Source organism: Aulonocara sp. 'chitande type north' Nkhata Bay, linkage group LG6 (genome assembly GCF_057382095.1).
Source record: "Aulonocara sp. 'chitande type north' Nkhata Bay isolate Kocher_YH1m ecotype deep benthic linkage group LG6, A_spYH_male_GT1.1, whole genome shotgun sequence".
Taxonomy (NCBI): Eukaryota; Metazoa; Chordata; class Actinopteri; order Cichliformes; family Cichlidae; genus Aulonocara; species Aulonocara sp. 'chitande type north' Nkhata Bay.
This window is the reverse complement of record NC_141349.1, coordinates 42,368,368-42,382,515: the sequence shown is the minus strand read 5'-3', so window position 1 is coordinate 42,382,515 and position 14,148 is coordinate 42,368,368. Positions and strand designations below refer to the sequence as shown.

The 14,148-nt window shown below is 41.8% G+C and overlaps 1 protein-coding gene across 9 annotated transcripts in view; it reads right to left on the bottom strand.

Annotated features, from left to right (window-relative positions):
- sorcs1 (sortilin-related VPS10 domain containing receptor 1) overlaps window positions 1-14,148 on the bottom strand; it is a 193,512-nt gene that overhangs the window by 138,320 nt on the left and 41,044 nt on the right. The gene's annotated exons all lie outside the window — the stretch shown is intronic.

Here is a 14,148-nt window from a genome sequence, read left to right as displayed (position 1 = left end):
GTGCCTTATGTATGAACTCTGGTTGTGTTTACTGACCTCGAAACTATTTTATGTGCACGGCGCTCGAAAATCTGTCAAATGTTTTAGTACGGCTTTGCTAAGCTACGAAGCCGCACCGCTTGATGGATTGTCGGTGCATTACGGCTATCGTAGGCAGGAGCCTCACGGAGTGATACGTACTGTGCTTCAACATAATGTTACCGTATTGTGTGTGTATATAACCTCTTTTTAAGTTTTGTGGATGTTATACATGGTTATGCTGAGGATATGTCGGCCAGTTTCCACTGGAAACGCCTTTTGGTTAAACTGTCAGTGAGGAATTTGCATTTGCACTGTTACATTTTTATATAACTTTAATGCACATAAAAAAACAGCTGCTTGTTTAAGTGAAAATACATTGATGTATTTTTTTTTTTTTTGCACTAATAAAGTTGTGGAGTTGTAAAATGTTTTGTCTAGTGTCAGTTATATCGTCAGTTATATCGTTATGGCAAATTTTCAAATGTATATCGTACTGGTCCTTCCACCAAATCCATCAATGAAAACACAAGAAGTATACCTCCATCAGAGAAGAATAAATGTTGGATCTTCTTCCTGTACCTTAATTATTGATCTCTTCATCTGAAATCTAGCATATATAGAAACGTGCTTTAAATACATTATGAAGACTGACAGCTGTAGGGTGAATGAACACCACAGAGCATTCTAATGAGACTGAATAGATTAGAAGGAATCCTTTACTGCTGACAAAGTGTAAACTGTATCTTAAGTCTCCAGTACGCCAAAGACTTGTGGGAACACAATGAAATACTGAAAACTGTGATCCAATTTGGAACAATGAAGCATCATTAAATTCATCAGTATATAAACCTGAACATAACTGGGGGTTAAGTTCTTTGGGATGATTTGATTGAAACAACAATGAGGTCTAAAGGGCTAGAACGTGTAAATAAAATCCCCACGTTCTCCGTGTAACACAGCACGGTAAGAAGCTGCAGCTGCACAGCACGTGTTGATTGATTTAAGCTCTCTGAGGGGCTGATTGGCTAGCGCTATCCACTCGGGTTTCTGTTTAAAGTCCCATGATATCAACACCGCTGCCCTATTGGTTCTGCAAAGGGTTGTTCACTCGGTTCCCCAGAAGGTCTGTTTGTGCTTTGGACCTCACGGGAAATCCCATAGAGCCGAAGGAGTGATTGATAACAAAAGAAAATGGCCTCCCTCCCCTCCTTATCTCGCTCTCCATCTTCACCACCAGGGTCTTATCTTAAACACCTTGCAGCGGATAGAGGCACCAGTCAGCTGGAAGCTGTCGGTAATGCGACAGGGGCCTCTCTTGGGTTGATGGGACTGTGGGTAGCTCCACACTCAACACAACACGAGGCTGTATTACACAGTTGGAGCTTGTATATTTTTCATATGCTGCTGATACACTGCCTTCAAAAAAACGACACTTACATACCATAAATATGGAACGATGCCTCAAGAAATGACAGAAAAGAGTGCAGGCTGCTGGCCTCTCCTTTGTTTCTGGGACTTCTTGGACTCAAACAAAACTCGGAAAAGTTAACACATTTCTCATTTGAGGTGTAACAAAAGATGTCATCCATCTTCCATCGATTTTCTTCGTCCTCTGTGCCCTGACAACAAGTTGTAAAGAGCTCAGTAGGATCCCTCTAAAAGCCTCAAGGACTCAATGTGGCAGCAGGAGGCCTTGTGATTTGCCACAGGAAGTGCTTTCTAAAAGACAGCACAGCCTCGTTTCCACGCTGAGCCAGATTGCGGACTATTTTGCCAATCTGGTGTCCCGGCATAAGTGAAGGATACATGTTCCATGTGTTCCTCTGCCAAAGCTTTCTTGTCGACGATTGCCTGCATCCATGCCCAGGACAAGACAGCATGAACGACTAGAGGAGAGCGAAGTCAAAGGCGCAGATATGGCACTTACTTAAATGTCATACTGTCTATTTAATTTGCATGTGTGAAGCATCAGGACCAGAGAGACTGCCAAGTCGCAGACAGCAACCTTCTGCTTATTGGTGACGGGGGGAGAATGCAAACCCTCAAAATACAGCCAGCCGGCCGGATGAAGGCAGATATGCGAAAGTTGAGTCGTGATGGTACCGATTATAATTCCGTGTACATTTTGCGACTCTGGGACCCTCTAGATCCAAGTGCAAGGAGGATTTCTTTGCAGGTGTCTCGCACAGCTGCACTTATTTCTCCTCTACAGTCGCGAGAATCTTAAATGTCATCTTAAGCAATGTTGGCGAAGGCTTCATACTCAGCATTTAAAACTCATGTGGGTGTTATTTGCTTCACATCTGTCACTCATGTTTAACGAAAATTGTTTGGCCCAGAAAAGATCTTAGAGGACAGAGAATAGACCCCCTCCCCCTGCCGCCGCCGCCTTAGCTTCAGCACAGATACACACAAAGCTGTAATAATTACAACCACTAGAATCAGAGCAAACAGATCTGAGTATCACAGGTAGGAGAAACAAACGGATGGCCGTGTTCTCTGGGAATGAAGAAAAAAGGCTCAGCACATAACAGGCCCAGCACTTACAATGAAACGCTGCCTCGCTCTTCATCCCTGTCCTCCTCGTGGTTTACATCCCTCTTTTTTATTCTCATCCCTACAGAGACTAATTATTTTCTGAAGTTTTACCCATTCCTAGTCCTTTGTCTCTCTCTCTCTCTTTTGGTAAGTTGCCTGAGGTTTATTTAAGACTCCTCATGCTGTCATCTGTTTTTAGAGGAACAGAGAGGGTTTGGATGTATGCACAGAAGCAGACAAGCTAAAGGTTTACGTCACTTTTCTTTTTGCGTCTTGTCACTACGTTCACACAGAGGTTGCATCGCTTAGCGGTGCCACTAAGTTTTGTTAATATTATAACCAATGAGGACATTTTGTGTGCTCCCAGGAAAAATGGGTAAAAAGTGTTGTTGTTTCTCAGTCATGCTTTCAGCACCGCTCCCAGAAACGTGAGAAACCCTGAGACGCGAACACGCCGATATGTTTTATTTGACTTATTCAAATCTCTAGACTTGGGCGGATTGTGGGTGACATGACATATGTGTTTTTGTTTTTATGAGAAGCACATCTCTGGCTAAATTTGGAGAGTAATTTGCAGCCAGGCTCACGCAGAGTTTCATGCTAATGATTGATAATGTTTTATTAATGCAAAATATTCTCTGCCAAGGATCTAAACAAATTGTGGCAATTTAGTCCTTCCAACGTGTGGTATCAATCATTCACACCGAGTAGTGATCATGCATCAATGCTGCTTTCCTCTAAGAGAGGTTCAGAGGTCCGCAGGCAGCGGCGGCACATTTCTGACAGAAGAAAATCAAAAGTTTTCTCCTCCGAAGCCTGATGATTGTTTCTGAACTGTCTGTGTGCTAAATGATTTACCTGGAGCGTAAGCCTTTAATTCCATCACTCGATATGTATACAGGAAACGATTTACGAACACAGACTTTTAAGCCAAATGTGGGCAGGTGGGTGTTATCCACAGGCCTAATGAGTAGCCAGCCAACGACAAACAGCAAATGAAGCCTCGGGGCATATTACGCTGCAGAAAAAAGCTTTTTCTTCTTTATGCGTTTTGGCAGGGACATCATTTAATAAGGGAGTCTCAATTACCGGAAAAGGTGTGCTCTGATTTGGGCTATGTGTTGCTCAGAGAAATGACAATGAAAGCACCCGTGATGAAACTAAATGTCCTCATTTGCAAAAAGCATTTCCTGTATAACTCGATAATAATCGGTTCATGCCAGGCTGCGAGTCAACACCATGTGTAGCAACATCATGTACACATTAAAGCTGTTTGTTAGAGGAATTGGACATAATTTGTGGCATTATTATGTCTGGATGCTAAATTATATAATATCTATTGATTGATCTTTTGGAAGTTTCTTTTTCTTTGTCTGTCCTGCTCCTAGCCTCGACTCCAACACAAACTATACACAAAGACGATAAAGGCAGCTATTTTGATGGAAAAGGAACAGATGGAGGGACTATTTGTTTTGGGGGATGAATTCTGACCCTAGCTGTGTTTCTTCTGGCTAACCTAAGCTAATACTAGCATACCTGCTAACACAGACAAATTGCAATCCATCTCACATAGCAAAATGGTGTCATGTGGACACGGTTGGCTAATTCATCCAAACTCCCAGGGCTGCTACGATCAGTTGGCCTTTTTTAATTTACTATGAGATTATTGCTAACTTTAATCACAGAACCTTTGACGGCAGTGACTCGTCTCTACTGAACAGAAATCGGTGTATTTTCCAATTATTTCTCTCCGTCTAATAAACAAAACAATCTTTTTCACTTGAATGCAATTAAACTCAAATATTCCCTTTTTAAAATATATCTTGGGGCTTTTTGAGTTTTTATGTGATAAGACAGTGGAGTACAGACAGGAAGGCTGGGAGAGAAACCACGAGGAAGACATGCAGTAAACAGCCTCTGGGCAGACTCAACTGGCCTTTGCATTACCTTACAGCAAATAGGTCACCTGCTCAACCCAGAGAGCTAAACTGGCACCTAAATCAATTGTCTCATGAAAAAACAGATGACTTTCCTTTTAATTTAAAGGCCTTTTATTTATTTATTATATATATATATATATATATATATATATATATATATATATATATATATATATATATATATTCAGAAAAACCTACAATCTAATGGGCAGCGTTGAAGGTCTCATCAGTCCTACCCAATGGTCGCATATGATGCGTGAGCACAAGAAACAGAGTGATGATTCTGATTCACGTTATAATTTTAGGTGTCACCAATACAAACTATTTCTTAAAATTGTTTCTAACATTTTCAACAATGCAGACAACAGAGGATTTGCTCTTGACCCGCATAGTTTTCATTGTAATAACATCAAAAATTAGAAAATCTCAGGAATACATTTGTGCTGTTAAAAATAATAATAATAATAATGGATACTTTATTGATCCCCATGGGGAAATTACTTGTTTTTCTCTGCATTTGACCCATTCACTCAGTGAAGCAGTGGGCAGCCCACTAAGCAGGCGCCCGGGGAGCAGTGTGTAGGGACGGTACCTTGCACAGGGGTACCTCAGGGTAGCCGTTAAGTGGATTCGAACCGCCGACCTTCCGATCATGGGGCGACCACTTTACCTACTGAGCTATCCCTGCCCCCCAATGAATCATTATTATATTCCAAACAACTTGCAAGTGATGAATGGCTTAATTTCAATTTTAAAAGCCGACATCCAAAATTCTCATGGCTTTCTCCCAGTTCGCTAAGAGCAGCAAATCTGCTTTGGCGGAAAATGAAATTGCAGTGTTCATTGGCCTTTATGCAAACTCTCTAAGAAAGAAGGCATGATGACAAAGAAGAGATAATCTCAGTCTTGAGTCAGCCTAAAGCTTTACATTGTGAGTAGCAGAATGTCCATATGTCAGTAAGAGCAAAAAAGTGTCGGATACTCCTGCACTCACTTGTGAATGATGTCTGCCTCCCTGACCTTCACAAGTCTCCCTGCACATTCAGCTGGAGGAGGAGGAAGAAATGGAAATATGTCGTCTAGCTGCCAGTTCAGGGAGATCAATCACTTTAGACAGGTCATTGTTCTTCTCAGTGCTTAAAAGCACAGAGGTCTATCCCTGAAGTACGGAAGGTGCTTCGGGCAGGAGCCTTGGCTGCCAGCCGGAGCACCAGAGCAACCGGATTAATCATGAAGCTGCACAGCGGGGATGGGACAGAAGGGTGACAGGATGGTACTTTTTATCAGTGAAACACTTTTTTGTTTCCCACTTTCAAAGATCTTCCGTATGTTTAATATTTATATGTAAAGTGTGTTTAATGTTCATCTGTTACTCGAACAAACTCGTATAAAACTGCATGCCTTATGGCTGCATCACCGCAAACAGATCACATACGAGCTTAATCAAATCAAGTAATCTCTGGTTTACAAGGGGGGGCAGCTCAGTCTGTGCTGTGCCCAGTTAATTGAGAAGCATATGGCTAGTTGGCTAATTAAGCACGAAACCAAAGTCACTCGTGCATTATCATCATATCTCCTCTGAGCTAAGACTGATTAGAAAAATACACTGTAATGAGCATGACTTGATAGACGGTTCAAGCTGTAAGAAAAGCTCTTCTTTATGTTGGAGAAGAATGTCACACGCTGCGCTCCAGATTTGCAATAGAGACGGAAAATTTAATAAAACTCTGATAGTCTGATAAGAAAATCTCAGGTTTAGGAACGAATCAAAAAATTACCCCTGACTCTCTGTGAGCGGCTGGTTGCATCATTGGTTATCAAAGCCGACCTCTGAACAACAAGCTGGTAATTTTAACCAGTCATGAATGCAGCAGTTGGGGTTTGTGCTGCACACTTAAAGCAGCCCCGTTCACTTTATTTCCATGTTGCTATTTTTATACAGAACTGTGCAAAGGTCTTGAGCCAGGCCTCGCTTCTTCACATTTGGGAAATAGATGCTGCGAAACACATGCTAACATGTTTCAATAAACAAAATAGTACAAAAGTAGAGTTTGTCCAATTCCAACAAGCTTGAAAGTCAATATTTCAGAATGACCATCATTATTCTTCAACATAGCCCCGCCCTTTTTCCACTTTGTAAACAACCAATAATCAATTCCCCAAAACTTAATACAGATATTTGCTGTTCGTGCTCCCCTTTATTAACGGGGTGAACTTGGTAGATAAAGTCAAGTCAAGTGGCTTTATTGTCATTCCAGCCATGTGCAGTGGACAGTGTTGGGGAGTAATGGAATACATGTACCGGTGTTATGGATTTGAAATACAAAATATGAGTAACTGTATGCCGTTACAGTTTAATAGGTGATAATTAGTTATTTTGTTGAAATAAATGGACTGCACGGTGGTCTTTTCCTGTTTCATATGTTAGGCTATGCCCTCTCTATCCCTGGTAATTCCACACATTGCCAGAAACCCAAACAAAACACGCAATAATAGGCTCTGACCGGAAATCTTACCGTGCCATGCAAACTCTGTTTGTCAGCAACCAAGTTGCTTTCAGGGTCAAAAAACTCCAACCTAAAAAAACCCATCTGGAAGTAAGTTAAAAGCTAACGTTAGCCTGCTGCAACTACCTTGTTTTAGTTGTGGTAGTTACCTGGGTTATGGGTCATGTGCAGTTCTGAAAGCATTAAGTAACTTAACAAAATACGTTACAAACTACATTTTTCTGCCGTGTATACTGTAATCTGTAGCGGAATACATTTTAAAAGTAACCTCCCCAACACCGACTGTGGTACAGCACACAACAAGATGATGTTCCTCCAAGACCATGGTGCTACATATGACATATAAGAGACAATCAACACATAAAGTGCGCGCAAGTGTGCAAAAACCCACAAAACAAAACAAAGACAGTGCAGACACAACACAAGGTGCACATCTGGTTAAATTTCCACCTCCAAATATGCCATATGCCAGAACATCAACAAGATTGTTTTCTCTGTCTCTCATTTATATATCTATATTTGTATTTATACAAAAATCCAGAATCAGCTGGGTGCAACACAAACTGGAACAGCTTTCATATGAAACAACAGCTATACTGGGATTATTCTGAGTAGATTTATTTTGTTTCCATATCCACCTAATCAATAACCTCACCTGCAGGAGATGATGCAACACAGTGCAGAAAACAAAGGAGGCAAAAACAAACAGCGTAAAATGCCTAACTTGAAAAAAAAGAAACACTTTTGCTGCACTGCATCAGTCAAAGTGTCAGAAGCTGCTGTATAATAGCAGTGCTTTCTGTTATCAAGGTGGAATAATGAACAACACAGACTCAGATGACTCAGATGAAAGATACATGACTTCAATATTTTAACAGTACTGTATATTGTGTTTTATACACACAGTACATTGCAGGGGATCAAGTCGTGTTGTTGTTTATCTCGCTCTATATTTACCTCGGCATCAGTGGATGACAGGGAGACGCAGTGTTGCTTGCAGACGTATATATGAATGACTACACTGCTCAACAGGGAGGAAATGGGTAGATGGGGCTGAATGTAAATAGCATTAGAAAATACTGAGGTTGTGTCTATATTTATGGCAGGCATAAGAAGTGACAAGCGAATGGGGAGAAGAGGGGTGGAGAAGGGAAAGAAACTTTCATCTGTGAGAATGAGGGAGGGGGTGGAGAAAGTTACAGCGGCTGTAATGCCGTCTGAAACTTGCCTGTGATGGAAAAGTAGAGAAACTCTTCATGACTGTGTTTATCATTGATCTGTTGTGGCTTGTCATAGGTGCTACAGGAAAAGTTTTGTCTCTCGCACTATTTTCACACTGATAAAAATCTGTTCCTGGGCTGTTGTAGCAGCGCAGGCGTTATAAGAACTGAGCGACTGGACATCAAGAAGCTGGTGAGAGGATGCTTGAGTGGGAAAAGAAGAAAAGAAATCACTGAGCTGCGAGATCAAATGCTGCTTGAGGAGCGTTTTGATTGATAGGTTCACAAAGATGGGAGCCAGAGTGAAGAAAATAAGCAAGCAGATGACGAAAACTTCCACAATTAGCTGAAGATCAGGGCTAAATCTTTCTGTCACAAGTTTAACTAAGACTGTGTGAAACCCTGGAGACTGAAAAAGCTTCACATCAATATCCACTGTACCGCTATGCAGTAATTGAGGCAGTGACATGCATAATTACCACGTGTGGAAAAATATCAAATCATATCGACCGCTAATGTTTAGACGGAGGTTTGGAAGGTCCAACATTTCAAAAATAATTAGCAAGTAAGCATTTTAGAGTCGAGAGGAAGTTTTCAAAAATATGATGGTTGCCAAGCCCTCCAGCACCCATGTGAGATCAATATGGCCTGAATTAATGAGCAACTTAACAGGGCACTTAAAACCCTCTTAAGAGGACAGATAAAAACCTGGTGAACTTTGAAAGGTAATGAACATTTTTTATCCCCATGAAGCTGCTGGCTTTATTAGCCGAAACAAATGGAACAGGCACTTAAATCAGACACTAAAACTAACTTCTAAATAAAGCAAGGTGGTTGAAAATACAACCGAGATAGCAAATCCACAGCTGCGGTTGGAAAAAAAGCGAAGATGGGAGTTTTGTGTTCTCCAGCTTCTTCCTCTCGAGTACTCCACAAAGACTCCTCAAAGGCAGAGATGATCTAAGACCATCAGATGCTTCGGGCTGCGATTTGACATTTGAAGAATGGAGGCTCAATTCGTCATTAATCTTGTTTCTTGTGATGATAGAAGGCAGCTGGTTTGCTGTCCATCAGATTCTGTTCAATTGGCGAGGATCAAAAATCCAAAACAATCACCTCGCCATTCAGTTCAGTTGGGTTTTACAATTAGGAAGTTAACTTTTCTGTTTTACCAGCATTTCTGCAGGTTCATACCCTTTCAGATCTCTGTGTACTGCAATTACAATCTGACTGTAATCAACTGTAACTTTGAGCTAACGCCGCTGTTTTTAAAGATGAACCAATTAGAACATGCAGTGGTGGGCCCAAACCAGCAAACATGATGAGAAATAAGCACCGGAAATGTTGTTGTAGAGTGAATACTGAATAAGTGAGCAAATAATTCTATTTAGGTAAAAGCAGAAAGGTGAAACAAAAGTGCCTATTTGTAAAAGAAAAACTGTCTCTACAGATTCTGGCTTCCACCAACAGTCCAAAGTGAATGGTTGTCTATATTTCTGTGATAGCCTTGCAATAAACTGGTTTCCTGTCCAGGGTGTACCCTACCTCTCACCCTAGTGAGACTGGTGAGAAGCAACAGTCCAACCGTGATGCTGAGTTGGATTACCAACATAAGATGGATGGATAATAATTCCACTTTTTTGGGGTTTTTTAAGCGAAATCACTGGATACTTTCTGAAAAGCTTGACTTGTTTATTCATAGGTGAGCACTCTCATCAAACACTTAGAGGTTTGTCGGGGGCACTGATGTAGATGTGTGACAGATAAAGCTCTGAGGGATCAGTAAGAATATGAATGAATTATAGTGAAAGTATAACACTACGTGTACCATCATACCTTCATGTAAAGGCACAAAGTTGTCACCGGAGGTTTAGGATCTGGTCTCCATAAAAAACACGAGCTTATAAGTAAGCAGACTCTGTCGAGTCCCTTGGAGGTAAACCACTGAACCCCGAAAGGGACAATAAGATACTTTATTCTCTAATAACATTCAGCCCTATAAAACTATGTATTGCAGAAGAACATACACATAATTGAATCCTAATAATGAATTTGTTTATGTGTGTATAATGGTGCTGTGTATTATTCTAAATACAAACAGAATTGAAACAGGGAATAGTTTATTTTACTCATTACTAAGGTTTTATCGGACATAATTTAAATAATCACCTGGTCCTTAATTTAAAAACAAGAGTTTCCCACCAGAGTTTCAGGTAATGATATTGCAATCAGCAGATAAATGCATAAAACATCCATCTGTGTCTGCGTCAGTAGTGTTAGAAGGTTTTATAGAGAATAATAATAGTACGGCTGCCAGCAAAATGTCATCAGAGCAGCTGTACTGTGACGGAGGGAACGGTTTGTGCTACATGAAGTTGGACGATAAAAGAAAAAACAAACAAAAGCAAAGTGGCCCATGATTAATATGAGATGCAGTCAAGGGAACGACAATCACGCAGATATGAAAGAATATTTGAAATCGCCTCCGGTAGCCGATGTTAGGTGCAGCAGAGGATGAAACTGGACAGTTAGCTGTAGAAACACCACATGGGAACTGAAAATGTTCATAGATGAAAAAAAAAATTACAAGAAAAATGGTGAAGGCCACAGATTCCTTCAACTCACATTTTCCACTAAAGTACAAATCTGTTCATTTGAGTGGTTCTTGAATAAAGTCCAGGGAACCCCTGATAGGATGATGGCCATTTCCACATTAGAGTAAAATGGTATGGGGCTGATTAGGCACCAGTCTAATATATCAGACCAGTAATATACGAGCCATAATCAAGTCTGATTGTGGCTCCTATATTTCAGTTGATGCCCACTCTAAAGGACAAAAACCCTCCCTTAACTATTTATAACTAGCTACTTCTCAATTTTTGCTTGATTACTTTAATTATTTATTTGCATTTTAGCTCATTTGCTATAACATAGCTAAAACTATAGACGTTTATTTACATGGCTTGATGGATGGATGATGTCAGCTGCAATACAGTTTGCAAATAGTTTTGTGAGTTTTTACAACAATTTGGTTTTATGTAGAATGGTTTTACACTCTTAGACATTAATCTGCACCGATCCATTTTCTATCACTTATTACACTATGCTGTAGTATACTGTAGTCCCTGGCTAACACCTCCTAACAGATCCTCAAGGGCATTGCTGACATGGTCCAAAGGCTCTCCAGCGTGTCCTCGGTCTGTCCCGGGATCTCCTTCCAGTTGAAGAACATGAAACTGTATTTTGTCCTGTCTTTCTCGCCTCACCCCCAACCAGTCATGGGAGATAGCTCCACCTCCCTGAGCCTGGTTGTGCCGGAGGTTTCTTCCTGTTAAAAGGAAGAAACCTCCGGCACACTCTCACCAAGTGCTTGCATGTTGGAGTTTCTCTTTATTATTGTAGGGTCTTTACCTCACAGTATAAAACACCTTAAGTCGACTGTTAAAGATTTGTTAAAGATATGTAAACAAAACCAAATTGAATTGTAAAACCTTCTGAACATCTGAACCTCCTCGGCCACTTCCATTTTTTGCGGCAGTGCCGTGGCTTTGCTACTTAAACTTCTTAACATCCACCACATCACCACATCCACCCGATGGGGGAAAAGCCTTTTCTGAAAACAGAAGCTGTTACAATTAAAATGAATTTCTGAAATATCCATCCATCTTCATCCTCTTTATCCGAGGCCGGGGGCAGCAGCCTAAGCAAAGAGGCCCAGACCTCCCTCTCCCCAGCCACCTCCTCCAGCTTATCCGGGGGAATACCAAGGCGTTCCCAGGCCAGCCGAGAGATATAATCTCTCCAGCGTGTCCTGGGTCTGCCCCGGGGCCTCCTCCCGGTGGGGCATGCCCGGGACACCTCGCCCAGGAGGCGCACAGGAGGCATCAGATGCCCGAACCACCTCAGCTGGCTCCTTTCGATGTGGAGCAGCAGCGGCTCTACTCTGAGCCCCTCCCGGATGGCCGAACTTCTCACCCTATCTCTGGGAGAGGCCAGCCACCCTTCTGAGGAAGCTCATTTCCGCCGCTTGTATCAGCGATCTCGTTCTTTCAGTCACTACCCACAGCTCGTGGCTATAGGTGAGGGTAGGGACGTTGATCGACCGGTAAACTGAGAGCCACAGCCCCAATCCGTCTGTCGATCTCCGGCTCCCTTCTCCCATCACTCGCGAACAAGACCCCGAGATACATGATATCCTCCACTTCGGGCAGGAACTCATCCCCGACCCGGAGTGGGCACTCCACCCTTTTGTGGCTGAGAACCATGGCCTCAGATTTGGAGGTGCTGATCCTCATTCCCGCAGCTTCACACTCGGCTGCGAACCGTTCCAGTGCGAGCTGGAGGCCCTCACCCGATGAAGCCAACAGAACCACATCATGTGCAAAAATCAGAGATGAGATTCTGAGGCCACCGAAGTGAAAGCCCTCCGCCACTTGGCTGCGCCTAGAAATCCTGTCCATAAAAATTATGAACAGAACAATTTTGATTATTAATTGATTATTATTATTAATGTAATTAATTTATTATTATTAATTTAATTATCACAGTGGCACGGTGGTTAGCACTGTTGCCGCACAGCAAGAAGGTCCTGAGTTCAATTCCAACATCAGGCCGGGGTCTTTCTGTGTGGAGTTTGCATGTTCTCCCCGTGTTTGCTTGGGTTCCCTCGGGTGCTACGGCTTCCTCCCACCGTCCAAAGACATGCAGCTTGTGGGGATAGGTTAACTGATTAATCCAAATTGCCCATAGGTGTAAATGCAGGAGTGAATGTGAGTGCGAATGGTTGTCTGTCCCTGTGTTGGCCCTGCGACAGACTGGCGACCTGTCCAGGGTGTACCCCGCCTCTCGCCCTATGACAGCTGGGATAGGCTCCAGCGTCCCCCGCGACCCTGAAAAGGCTAAGCGGGAGCAAATGGATGGATGGATTTAATTATTACAGTTTTTTCTGTTACAAGCTTTTACATTAGGTGAACCCACTGTTAGAAAACCTTTTTTGTTGGAAAATAAATAGTAGGTTACCAGAAACCAAACCATGCTCACTCCTAATAACCTTCTAATAACCTAACCTGTCATCAGGTTAAGATGTATTATCAGGAAAGGGACAGAATTTAGCAGCGAAGCACGGTGGGGTCGTGTTTAGCGTTGTTGCCCTAGAGCAACAAGGTCCTGGGTTCAAATCCTTTTTCCTTGTCGAGTTTGTTCACCTCGTGCTTGTGTGGGTTCTCTCTGCAGCCTCTGTCTTTCTCCCACATCCAATGATGTTAAATTAATTGGCTGTGAGTGTGATCGGTTGTCTGTATTTTTTCTTAGCTGTGAGATATACTTACAACATTTCCAGGTCTAATGGATATATTATGAGTGTCGATGTAGATGTTTGACAGATGGGATTTGTAAGATTATAAAAGCACTATACCAGTCTATATTCAAATATATTAATGAATAAAATACACTACTGGGTGCCACCGTACCTTAATGCGAAGGTACAAAATTGTCACCAGAGATTTAAAAAAACCCACAAGGGCATAAACAAGTATCCTCTGTCAAGTTCTTTCACAAAAGTGGTAACCCACTGAGCCCCTAAAGGAACAATAAGGCACTTTGTTTTCTAAGAAATTACAGCACTATAAGAAGATTGTGTTATGTCTTACTGTGTATTACATGGATAACCTCATCCTAATATCCATTATAGGAAGCTAAGTATATAAATCAAAAGACCGAAAAATGAAGAAATAAAGGAAAATTGATTAGCACTCATTACAGCCGTAAAAACCTTGAGGCTCTTATAGATATCGGTCCAGAACGTTAGCAAGGCTAAAGAGAAATGTGCCAATGCCATCCACATTGGAAGGCCCTGTGTAAAGGCTCTATGATACAGACTTTTAATGAGAAAAAAGTCAATCTCATTTCTCAATAAGCCAATGC